Raw genomic sequence first — 14110 nt, forward strand, 5'->3', positions numbered from 1 at the left:
GGTCCGTTCGGCCAGCTTCTTACCGCGTACGGACGGAGTTGGCGATCCGTATGGAAGGCGGGGTTTCGCACGCACGGTCCTGGCCGCATAATCGGATCCGGCCGCACCGATCAGAATAAGGGCCCATGTGGTATATGAGAATACACAATTATTAATAATAAGTGATAATACACAAATATAATAAGAAAAGAACCAGAAAACCAGGAAAAACACTAAATAAAGCTACAAGCAATAATGAATATTATCATCCAAGCATATACTATTGGTTAAACCAGTGGTTCCCAAACTGTGTGCCTAGGCACCCTGGGGTGCGTCAGGACACTTGCAGGGGTGCCTTGGGTTGGTGGACCAGGATCAATTCATATTATTTATGGTCAATGAACCAGGCAAAACCAGTGCTTGTGGCTGCCAATCATAATATATGTGGACAAACAGAAGCAAATCCTGTCCCTCACCAGATAACTGTGACATATAAACACAATGCACTTAATTCAATATTTTTTTTTCTGAATTTCTTGATAAGAAGCATTTGGCCTAGGGGTGCCATGAAAATATTTTGATGCTCTAGGGCGCCGTGATTCAAAAAAGTTTGGGAACCCCTGGGTTAAACTATACACCAATCTATTCTTATGGTCATAATTAGCATCAATGTTAATAGATGAAACTTATCACACAGTCACCATAAAGAGCCTATATAGTGCTAGGGGGGTGGAAACCGGCCATTTATTGGGAGTGCAGGGGTACCTAAGAAAATGCTGGGAGTGTCTGAGCGTTTTGGGAGAGTGTGTGACATCAACCTCCAGGATGTATATGCCTTTTTTCCATCACACTTCTGAGTAAGACTCTGGCTACTCTGAGGGCGGTATTCAATGAGCCTGATTCGCCAGGTTTTTATGGGGAATTTGTGCTGTTTGGCGAATTTCTGACAAAAACGGTGAATCACCCTATTCAATGACCACATGGCGAATACATTTCAAGGTTTTTTTCGCCATGATTCACCGAGTAGCAATCGCTATCTTTTTATGGCGAAGTGGAATGTGAACTTTTAAAATAAAGTGTTTTGTTTTTTACATTTGGTGTAAAAAAATCAGGAATTTTATTCTGAGGAAGGGCATGCTATTTTTATTCATGTGCTGAAAGCACATGAATATATATTTAATTTTAAAAATAATATTTTTTTTTTTTTTTTTTACACAGCAGCCAGCAGGGCGCGTCGGAGCCGAGCCGCTCATTACATATTCATATATTCACTGCACGATCATTACGATCGTGTGTAGTGAATATACGCTCCCCTGCTGGCACCCCCGGGGGGGCAGCCTGTGCTGCCTGGCACCCGGGGAGCCCACCTAACCCCCCACAAAGGTCTGGGCTAGGCAGAGAGACTACCATCTCTCTGCCTGGCACCGTCCTCAGGCTCCCTGCGGCAATCGCCGCAGGAGCTCATATTCGCCAGTCAGGGGCTCGCTGCCCCTGACTCGTTGAATACCGGAGCCCGCCGGCTCCGGAACGTGGCGAATGTGCAGCGAATCCAAAAAAGGATTCGCTGCACCTCGCAGGTATTCACATTGAATACCGCCCTGAGCCTCCGATGACTTGTGCCCAGTATAAAAGTGAGTCGATGATGAGCGTGTTACGATGGGTTTTAAAAATATTCACTCAGCTGCGAATAGATTTGTAGCCGTACACATCCCTTTGCACAGCAATCACATTAAGGCAATATTTCACTGTAGCAGAGCAGCAGATTAACTGAACGCTGGCGATCAGGTCTGAACTACTTCCATAGTTGCCATTTAAGGCTCACTGCTACTTAAACAATCAGCTGCTCAATTCAATCCTGGGTCTGTTGCTGAATGGAGGACTGAAAGAATAAATAAGGGGAAATTTAGAGAAATGGAAAGGGGAAAATGATAGAGAGTGATTGAATTGTTGTAATTTTAATAGTATTACTCATGTTTCAAAAATATTCAATTATACATAATAAAAATAGTAAAACAATACAAAGATTACAAATGGCACTTTTAGAAATGCTCTCCAAAACCCACAAAGTCTCTGGCCAGTATTCAATGCCGGTGCGATCGGCCGGCGAGGGGGTTAAACTGCGAGGATCACAGAAAACCAGTGATCCTCGCAGTTTAATCCCCGCGCCGCCCTCTCGCACTATGCAACGTTCCGGAGGAATCCTCACCGTCACAGAACTGCGAGGATTCCCCTAAACTGCGAGAGCCGCGGCTAGTGCAGCAAACTCGCTGTAATTAGCCTCGATTCTCGCAGCTTTTGGAGGCACATTCGCAAATTCCCCCTCGCTCAAAAAACGGAGCGAGGGGGAATTTGCGAATGAGGGGTGTCAGTTGAATACTGACAGGGTGAGCGGTGACTGCGAGCAAAAAGTCCTGCTCGCAGTCACCACTCGCCCACGGCATTGAATATATGCCTATATGTCCGTTCCTATATTGAACGTTCGGTGCTTAAATTATCACACTGCAGTCAGTGGTAGCTGAATCGAATCGAAATCGAATAGAAAATCGAATGGGAATCTAATGGTTTTTCTACATTCGATGCAGATTCGATCCCAATGCGCGCTACACAACTCTCTACACGTTACATTTGCCTCACCTGCAGTGCAGCATGGTTTTGACCATTTTGAGAACAAATTGGCCCTGTGTTCAAATCTGAATTAGACACAATTTGTACATAGCATGGCAGCACTGGGGACCACAGATGATCTATGGCAGTGGTAGCCAACTATGGTCCTCGAGAGCTACCAACAGTTCACATTTTCCAGACAACCTAGCTGCTACACAGGTGCACTCGTTACTAAACATTTTCAAAGATCCACAGGTGGAGCTAATTACTTCACTTGTGATTCTGTGAGGAGATCTGGAAAACATTAACTGTTGGTAGCTCTCGAGGACTGGAGTTGGCTACCCCAGATCTATGGAGTCCAATGGCCTACTGAGCTGAAAATGTTGATGTCCCTGCTGGAACAACCCTTTTCTCCCTCTGGGCGAGATGTACTAAGCTTGAAAAGTGATAAAATGGATAGTGATAAACAACCAGCCAATCAGCTACTACCTGATATTTTTCAAACACAGCCTGTGAGATCACAGGTAGGAGCTAATTGGCTGGCTGTTTATCACTCTCTGATAAAATCGCTTTTCAAGCTTAGTACATCTGGCCCTTACTCCCCAGTTCCTTTCTCTCATTCCCCTTTATTTCTCCATGAAGCCCTCTTTTAATCTTTCTTGCTCCTCTCTTTTTTGCTCTCTCTTTTCTGACACCCTCTTTGTCTCTCACTCCCCTCACTCTTTCTTCTGACCCCCCCATCGCCCTTAAGGAGATTTGTAGAGACAATGATGGGGGGGGGGGGGTCAAGATTTTTCTATGGGGCCCACATAGTACTAGCAATGCCCCATTCATCAGAGTGTCAGTGTATTATCAGTGAGTGTCAATGTGTTAGTCAAAGACTAAGAACACCATCAGACATTTACAGTAGCAGCTGCCACAAAGGAGGGTCAAGGTTAGGGTTAGATTGCAGGGAGGGAGGGTCAGGGACTTACAAGGCAGGGGTTAGGGGGGCAGGGGGATGATAAGTATACTTATCTGACCCCTGTCAGGATTACCTCCATCGGGTGCCAGGTTTCTATGTATCCCCCGTGAATGGCTTGTTATCACATTTAAAAAAATCGAAGGACTATTGTCTTTTACTGAATAAATACAGTATGAGCTGATTTTGTATAACTGTTTGTCCATGTTAATCCTAGAGAATTGTAAATTTGGTATATTAAGTTTCGAGACAGATCTCTTGACACTTTCACATATTGAAATATTCACAATTTACTTTATTTTATCGTTAATACATAAAAAAAAGGTAATGTGAGTTGTACATTTTTCTCATACATATTATATTTACTAACATTGTGTATTATGCATTACTCAAAAGACCATTTAAAGTAAATCTGGACATTTCACACTGGCAAGCTCTCATAGTATACCTGCATTGCTGGGAACTGTGCAACATAATCTCTTGGTAAGAAGAGCTCATGGTGTAATTGGTTTCTTGTGAAAAAATGGTTTAAGCCACAGATGAAGTCATACCATTCATTTTCCCTCTCTCCTATCCCTAGAAATATATTTCCAATAGAACACGCAACTCAAAAGAACAAAATATGTCCCCATAAGGATTGTGTTAACAATGGGTGTAATTCAGCATGGATTCAGAGCCAGGTCAGGTAGCGAAATAAATATCTATATGCGTAGAAGTCACAGAGTCGCCGCAGTTTGATTGACAGGAAGCTTGCATTTAGGGGTAGAAAAATTGCGTTTTTGTGAAAAGAAGTGCCCAGGTGTTCTCTAGGTGGCTCTCTGACATCAGCGATGACCACTACCAGCCTCGTTCTTTAGCAGATTAGTGGAAGCCCTAGACTGGCACAGCTGGAATTAACTGTTTGACAGTCTGGTGTTTGCAGGGTTTCTCTTTCTGTCTGGGAAGCAGCTTTCTGCTCGCAGTCCACTGCAAATTCTCTGATTAGCGATCCATGCTGAATAAGGCCCAAATGCTATCAAATCATAATTTTTTAATACAAGCGCGCTTGTGACCTACTTGAGTCTGAACTTGTTCAAGGGGAACCTGGCCAGTCGTTGAAAGAAACAAGGGTTCCTCTCTGATTTAGCCACACATGTTCAGTATCACCCAGGCCTGAAAAAAAAAAAAAAGAGCACATGGAAAAAAATAGAACAAGTTATTTAATATTCTCATTAAAAATATTAAATACTAGCTGCGGTACCAGGCGTTGCTTAGGTTTGATTGTGCAATTAGCATTACATAAACTTCATTCTTCTCTTGTTTTAAGCTTGACAGCTCTTCCAACAGACTTAGGAAGTGACTGCCTAGTGCCATCTGAAGTTCTCATCCAAATCCATTCAGCAGAAGGCCCTGAACAAGCTCCCCAAGCCCATGGTGTGCTCAGTGTACACTAGGGCGGAGTGAAAAAGTTGAAATTGAGATATTCAAAATAGGCTAGTGTGGAAAAGTTGTGACTTGTTTCGCTTCTTCATAGGTTTCATTATTTTCACATAAAAAGTGAAAATTTAGGTCTCCTGCCAGAGCAGATGTTGACTCAGATCAAAATGCTTTTGCACGTTTCTTATTCAGGTCAAGTCACAACTTTTCCACACTAGCCGATTTTGAATATCTCAATTTCTATTGGATTGCATAGTACTTACCAGCAACGGAGGGTTCCAAGCATGTGTTCTCTGTAGCAGCAGCATGTAGAGAATGGAGAGGAGGGCTGAGCGAGTGTCCAGGTGAGGAAAATCGCTGGTCGCTTGAGCACAAAAAAAGACACCACACAAAAGGAGCCCGATATGCAGGGTCTTGCTAAGCGATATGACTAGAATGATGGGACATGCTCATTCTTCTTCTTACAGCGATACCGACGCGTGGGGCAGCGCATCTATATAGCTATATCCTGCACACACACACACACACCGATGTATGCTTACTTTCTAAGCGACCTAGGCAAATCGCTTAGAAATTGGCTCCAAATCAGTATGTGTGTGTATATTGCATGTGGATGACGCCTCTGGGACCATACTTTGGAGATTGTTAATGAGTATATTTGCAAGCCACTGAACTGCTTGACCAGCTGCACTACCCTTCCCTGCTATCATCACGTGGAACATGTACACTGCAGCAATGGACCACAGTCCAGGGTAAGAGAACAGCTGGCTGCCTTTGCCGTGGGTGATATGTGCCAGCATAGGTCAGGCATAGCACAGGCCAGATCATTTGCTAAAGTCTGGATCTCACACAAGAACTATTAAGTAACTGCTTCATTACACTGTGCGTTATCTGCCAATACCAATCAGCAGGGTTACACAAGTGGGTACAGTTTATAATCTCCTTTTAATGCTCCACTTAAATTGAACTAAGGAACTTTAACCTTCAGCATTTAAAAGACTCTTTCTGGAGTGGACCTATCATTTTCAGATTTATTAATATGCCACATTACCTGTTTTGACTCTGTTGACCTTGGAGGGTATCATCTGTTTTATTGTATTTATTTGTTATATTTCAGATTTGTAATAAGAATATTAAAAATATTTTAATTAATATTATTTCATAATACGTATCCATAGTGCATGGAAAGTATAGCATCCGGAAGACATTTCTGATGCATCAAAAGTACCTTCAGGGCAGTGCTGCACCAGATATACAGTACTGGCTATAGGGTTATGTTTCAAAAATCCCAAGAAGGTGTCACAACATTCAAGTTTGTTTGGTTCTTACCTGGTTTGTGATTTCTACTGTCAGTTCAGCTCTGTTCCATGCTGCAAGGCAGTTCTGTGCGACCTGAGCTTTGCTGATTGATTACAGCACCTGAGTGAGACATGCTCAGCTCTCACTGATTGAGGCACCTGTGAGACTCCAGCAATTGGCTCCCTATATAAAGCAAGCTTTGGCAGTCACTCCCTGCCAGAGAGGTTAACCTTGCTCCAATGGTCCACTGTTATTTGAATTATTCTGACACTTATTACTGACCCTTGCTATTCCTGACTACTCATAAGCCCTGTACACATGCATCGATTTGCTTTTGATTCGATGTTAGATTTGATTTTCTATTAGATCTGGCATTAGATCTTTCCATTCGATTTGGCATTAGATCTGTACTTTTGCATTAGATATAGAATTTGATATACATTCATGGTACATTGTACACATTCGATTTACTAGATTGAACTCGATATTTCCTTGGCTGCACGGTAGACTTTTCTGTTCGACTTTGTGAAAACGGGAGCGCGCTTCTATAAGCAAAATCGAATAGAAAATCGGAAAAAATCGATGCATATGTACAGGGCTTTACATCTCATTCTTCTGTACCACAACCGTGCTTCTCTGTGTTTGACCCGGCCTGACCTTGGACTCTCCTTTCGTCTCACCCTCTTGGTACCTGACCTGCCTGATCGTTGCTGACCCGGATAGACGACCACGCTTCCATATTCTGTCCTACTAGTACATTTTCCAACTCATACGGGAAACCTGACCAGGGGGCCGCGACCGACGTGTCGCAGAAGCCCAAATCCCGACTGGTGGGGTCACTGGCAGAAAACCCCTGGCACGGTTAGACTCTGCGCCCCTGTGTCAGGTCACGCCAATCCCCGAGTTGGAAGAACAGTACTTCAGTTTGTGACAGGTAGTTTTAATTATTTGTTTGCAAGAAAGTGAACAGAGTCATGTGTGCATTTTTATAACAATATTTGGTACTTATGTAATATCTGGGCTCCTGTTTTCCTTATGAGACTGCGTCCCCTCGCCACACTATATAAAATCAGCTCCATGCGTAGTTGGATAGTAGGGGTATGAAAAAATGGGGTGCATTTAACATGGGAGCCCAGATAATACATAAGTACCCAATATTTTGATATTATGTATACACTCTTTGGAAAACGTAAAACTTTTATAATATAGGGTGTTATCATTGACTACTAAGGGAGTACATCGTTTGATAGAGAAGACAATCCTCTAACAAAATATGGGGAACTGTCATATGAAAGAGACAGTATTGGGCATATATTGGTTATGCCTCTACATCCATGTGCTTCCTATTATTATTTTTTTTAAAAAGAGTCCCTGAGCATGTTGGAGCCAAGATGAGGTAACCCCTTATCATCATGATGATGGTGGTTCCGTTGTCAGAGCACCATTGGGATATTGACCGTTGGGATCACCCCTGTCGGATCGCTATACCACACCCGGGCATGTCTACACCTATGCTAGTAGCCCCAATGTCTCCCAAATACATAAAAATAGAAATATGCAGGGGAGGCTCCAGAGAGTGAGGGGGGGGGGGGCAGCTGCAGCACAGTTCAAAATTCGAATAGTGGAGCCACCCATCTGCCACCAACTGCCATTTCAAACGGTGTTGCTCTCCTATTTGAATTTTGCACTGTGCTGCAGCCCCACCTCTAGAGTCACCACTGGACATACTGTAGGTAATCATTTTGGGAGAAAACTAGAACTACAATGATAAACTGGCCCTGAGATTCCTGGTATATACAAGTTCCAGATGAGCACTGGTTTTGCACATCTAAAATGTTAAATCCTGTTTGGACATATATGGACATATATGGAAACAGCATATCCTTGATTATTCTTAAAACGGCCTCTTGTTGTTTGAGTTTCAGTTAATTTTTAACCTGATGTGGATTTATGGGTGTATATATAACATTCATGATATCTTAACACAAGGTTTTCAATATCTATAATACCCTTTGAGGGATATAGTATTGTTTTCATATGTTTGTATTGTCTGTGCTGTTTATATTAAAATTGTAAATGTTTTACCTATATGTTATTATTATGTTTGTTGTGCATTTTTTTTTCTTTCATGTTTTCATGAACACCAATTTTTTTTCCTGCATCAATTACAAACCTAAATTACTAAATTACTCACAGTGCTGAGGTCATGGGTTCTATTCCCACCATGGCCCTAACTGTGTTTGTAATTTTTTCCCCATACTTGTGTGGGTTTTCTCCAGGTATTCCGGTTTCCTCACACAATCCAAAAATATACTGGTAGGATTATTGGCTCCTAACAAAATTAAGCCTAGAATGTCTGTGTGTTGTGTGTACATGTGTTAGGGAATATAGATTCTCATTCTTATAAACTCCACTGGGGCAGAGACTGAATGCTCATATAATCTCTGTAAAGCGCTGCAGAATATGTGTGCGCTATATAAGAAACTGATAATAAATAAATAAATTAATAAATTAGTTGATTGATTTTTAACTAACGCCACAGGTTCACACACTTTATTTTTCTTCTTCTGGTGATTACAGTAAATTGGATTACATTTTAAAATAAATGATAGTTGTATAATTTTTATATGTTGTCTTTTTTTGTTAACAGATTATATAAGAATGGGTAATCATTAATTATTACAATGGTAGCATTATTATGACCACATAACAACTGACATTACTTAAGACATGTAAATTAATGACATCACAGGATGACAAAATATATGGCATTATGATTGAAGGATAAAGTCACCGCTGATGATATTGTATCAACTTGCCTTAAAATGTAAATTAAAATGACATAGCATGAGAAAGCAATACCAATAAATTTGGAGACGCCCAATGGATTAAATCCTCCAATGACAAAAATAAATTTGTATTGCATTGCTGATAATCGCTTATTATATCACAATGGCTAAGCTTGCAATGTTTAATATCACAGCTAACATCATCATTGGTGTCATCATTGTGATGTGAATACATCACAATGGACATCAACACAGCAAGGGATACAGAAACAAAATAACTCACCCAAATCTAATTCTCTCTGCACATTTTACATCTGCCCCCCTGCAGTGCACATGGTTTTGTCCATCTAAGAAGGATTTTGTCAGAAAGAGTGAACTAAAATAAGGCCCAAAATCACAATGGTTATCATCTCTATGTGTGACATCATTGACGACATCCTAATGTGCGGTATCTTTGGAAATGTCACAATGGTGTAAAATAAATATCAAAATTGGTGATACAAATTCATGCCATCACAATGGTGATTTCAGAAATTAATCCTAATGTAAAGCTATGACATTTTTTTTAGACTTCATCACTTGTGATTTGACAATGGGGAGAATCAGTGATTATATCAAAATATATGAAATTAAATTGGGTAAGGTAACTGGTGACATAACAATAGCTGTCACCACATTGGTGCCATAACTGATGACATCATAATGGTTATTATCACTAATCACAATTAAGAACTGGAACACTAGGCATACAAACCCAGACTCCAATTGAAAGTTTCACAGGAGTGTGGAGGATGGCTTTGAAGAAGTGTGATGACTTCTGGGTGCCGCATTGCACCTAATACATAGAGTGCTGCCAATTCCAATTTAACCATATTACATACAACAGAACATGTATGTTTACATGTGATAAGTGGTTCCCCTCTGCACTATATGGTCAGCCCGCTGGAACCTTTCTATGCTGCTCCTCCATACTGGCCACCCAGCTTCTATAGATGCTTCTAAAGTACTGCACTAAAGCAGAATCCTCTTTGATTGCCTAGCTTCTGGGAGCATCATAAGTAGCTGTATGCACTTTAATAGTGTAAGCATCTGAACATTTAAATGTCCATGGCCAGGGGCGGATCCAGGATAAAATGACAGGGGGGGCACCATGATAAAAGAGGGTTTAGGTCAGTAGCGCATGCAGGGGGGGTTTCTGAGTACCCAGAAAGCCCCCAGGAGTCTAAGGGCCCTCGGCTCATAGCTGAGGGTCCCCTCTTTCCATGGGTACAAGAATTTTAAAAATCGGCCCTTGGGAACCAGAGATATCTAACTTCAAAGCAGTGGTCCCCATCCAAGCCTGTTGATTGCTCTTCCCAGTCAGATATTTCACGTTCTGTCTGACTTAGAGTTTTTCTGAGGATATATTCCATAAACTGGGACTCTCCCCCTTTGATGGACACTAGTAGCTTGTCTCTTCTGTTCCCAGAACCAGAGATATCAGCCTTCCAGCAGCTGGTTACTGCTCCAGCTCCTCACACCTGGTATGTCGTTTTACATTCTCATTGGTAGATTGCTCAGCCTCTTGAACTCTGATCCCCTAGTCCCCAGTAACATTTGGTAGGTGGGATTCTCTAGTTTTTAATGCCATTAAAATCTAAGAAATCTATTTCTGGGAACTGGAGACATCTGCAGTCAAGCAAGATGTCCTCTTACCAGAAAATTGTGAATAATAAGCCCACTCCAGTATACACCCCTCCTCTGCGTATTAAACATCCTCTACCACCCTGGAAGTTATGTATCAGGGCCCCTTCATTCAGCCCAATGCCCCCTTCTCCCACCCCATCTTCCACCATCTGTGCAGTAAAGAGGTAATTAGTGGAAATTACTGATCCAGGCCCTACATGCTGAGCGGTTGATATAATACCCCCTACCACCCGTGGGACATCAAAGCTTCCCCCACCCCTACCGCTGGAGGATCAGTAGGTGCCCCAATACATTGCTATGCCCAGGGGTCTACACTGCTGTTGACGCCCCTGTGTGTATATATATATATATATATATATATATATATATATATATATATATATATATATGTGTGTGTGTGTGTGTGTGTGTTTATATATATATATATATATATTATTAATATTATTATTATTTATATACATTTGGTCAATCTATAATACTTTAACTGACCCGGCATATACTGGGTCACCTAAGTGTCCAACTCCGTGCTTTGCTCCGCCCCTCTGGAAACCCCCTACTGAAAATCCTGCGTTTGCCACTGTAGGTGGGGGGGGGGGGGGCGTTGTTAGTGGTGCCAGTGTACATGCTAAGAGAGCGGCAGAGAGAGGGTGGGAATGGGATTAAAAATAGGCCCTGGCATTTAAAGTACGCAGGCCCACCATGGTGACAAAATTGAAGGATGTAGTTTTATGCGCGCCGAAGGCGCACTCCGGAAAATGTGGTGTGGCCACTCAACAGGGGGCATGTCCTTGAGTATAGTGTACAACACCATATACAACTTCTACACATTATGCAACAAAATACTAGACCCCATTATACTTGCCCCTTACACATGATGCCAAATGGAATGAGCCAAAATTCACATAATGCCACACGGATTGAGCCAAAATTCAAATAATGCCACATGGATTGTGTCAAAATTCACATTAAGCCACACGGATTGAGCCAAAATTCACATAATGCCACATGGATTGAGCCAAAATCCAAATAGTGCAACATGGATTGTGTCAAAATTCACATAATGCCACACGGATTGAGCCAAAAGTTACATAATAACACACGGATTGAGCCAAAATTCACATAATGCTAAATGGATTGAGCCAAAATTCACATAATGCCACACGGATTGAGCCAAAATTCACATAATGCCACACGGATTGAGCCAAAATTCACATAATGCCACACGGATTGAGACAAAATTCACATAATGCCACACGTATTGAGCCAAAATTCACATAATGCCACACGGATTGTGACAAAATTCACATAATCCACACGGATTGAGCCAAAATTCACATAATGCCACACGGATTGAGCCAAAATTCACATAATGCCACACAGATTAAGCCAAAATTCACAATACGTTTCATAAACAGGGACATTGTCCATCAAAGGCACGCATTAAACATTTACACCATAATGTCCATTACACGTTAAGTTACACACCATTATATCCATTATGTATTATGTCAAACACCATAATGCCTATTCAAAATTATGCTACATAAGTGCTGCTTATCTACATGCTCATTGCCAAGGGTTCCATGCTCATTGCCAGAGGTTCCATGCTCATTGCCATGTGGGATTACATGCTCATTGCCAAGGGGAATACATGCTCGCGGTAAATGGGGGACAACTGCCAGGCAGAAGTGATAGCCACTGACAGTGGCAGAGCCTGGCTGTATTCAGAGCACTGCAGGTCCAGGCTATTTGAAATAATACCCATTTCACACCAGAAAATGCATTCCCAGGTTGGCCCCTTTTACACCAGCCTAGTCCCTGCATTTTCTTGTGTGAGGGGGAGAGAAACCCACCCCTCCCCCCCTTTAACCAGTTATCTTATTTAACCTGCTATATCTTCGGAACCAACTGATTCATTTACATGAGACAAGTATCATATTGAAGAACTTTTGAGTGGGCTTTGAATGATTTTGGTCCAGTGAAACTGGAACGTTTGGTTCCAGAGTAATCTGCCCTCAAAGAACATGAACAGCCATGAAATTACGGGGGAAATTTACTAATATGAAAAACCTAGTTTTTCGTATTAGTATTTTCCCTATGACTGCATACGACTGTTTCAGTCGTATGCAAAGTCGTGTTCCGGAGGGTCATTTACAAAGCAGTCATATACAACTGCTTTGTAACCCTCCGATGTCGTATTAATTCGTATTAGTGGCACATATATACGGCCGCTAATACGAATTATTTGTAGCAGTCTGCACGGATCAATCAGATCCGTGCAGGCTGCAATGTGTAAAAAAAAATAGAAAAATAAATAAATATTAAAAAAAACACGGCGTGGGGTCCCCCCCACAGCTGTAACCAGCACCAGGCTGACAGAACCTGGAGCCGGTAATTAAAAATCAGGGAACCCGACAAATAGGGGTTCCCTGATTTTTAACAACCAGCCCCAGGCTCCTGCTCTGGGGCTGGTTTCCAAAATACAGGGGACAAAATGAGTAGGGGTCCCCCGTATTTTAAGAACCAGCCCCAGGCAAAACCAGCCAACAGGGTAATGCCACAGCCGGGGGGAGACTTTTTATACAAGTCCCCCCGGCCAAAGCATTCATCCCTACCGACCAGTCAGCCTGGCCAGGGGCCCTGGGGGAGTGGGGACCCCCCCAATAAAGGGGCCCCCCCCCTCCAGGACTTACCTGACCAGGCTGAAGCCTGGTGCTGTCCCCGATGCCCCTGGGCGGTGGGCATTGGGCTGATTCAAGTGTAAAAAAAAGATTAAACTATTGTTTTTTACTGTGCCAGCAAGCCTCCCCAGCAAGCTGGGACTTGGAGAACCACAAGTCCCAGCCTGCTGGGCATTAAAGGGCCTGCTGGCACTTGTAGTTCCACAGTTAAAAAAATAGTACACAAAACACACTGACACAAATTTTAAATAAAAGTTTAATACACACATCACACACACACTGATACTTACCTATCTTGATCCCATTGGTAGGTCGCTGGCTCCGGTGTCGGCGGCTCCGGTGTCGGCGGCTCCGGGGTCGGCGTCCTGTCTGAAGAAAATCCATGGTGGACCTGTGGAAAGAAATCCTACTCACCAGGTCCTCCATGGATGGTCTTGTGTCTTCTGTCTTTTTTTCCATGGCTTATTTCTTTATCTTCTTTCTTTACGCTGCCGGGTTCCCGGGACTTTCAGAGCTTCAGAGATGTTTCCTCCTCGACGTCTGGACTAACAATGAATTCTAGCCAATCAGGAGCTGCCTAGCGGCCAATCAGGAGCCAGTAAAGTCGGCTCCTGATTGGCTAGAATTCATTCTTAGTCCAGACGTCGAGGAGGAAACATCTCTGAAGCTCTGAAAGTCCCGGGAGTATTTCTGAT

Source organism: Crinia signifera, chromosome 5, assembly GCF_055691185.1.
Source record: "Crinia signifera chromosome 5, ASM5569118v1, whole genome shotgun sequence".
Taxonomy (NCBI): Eukaryota; Metazoa; Chordata; class Amphibia; order Anura; family Myobatrachidae; genus Crinia; species Crinia signifera.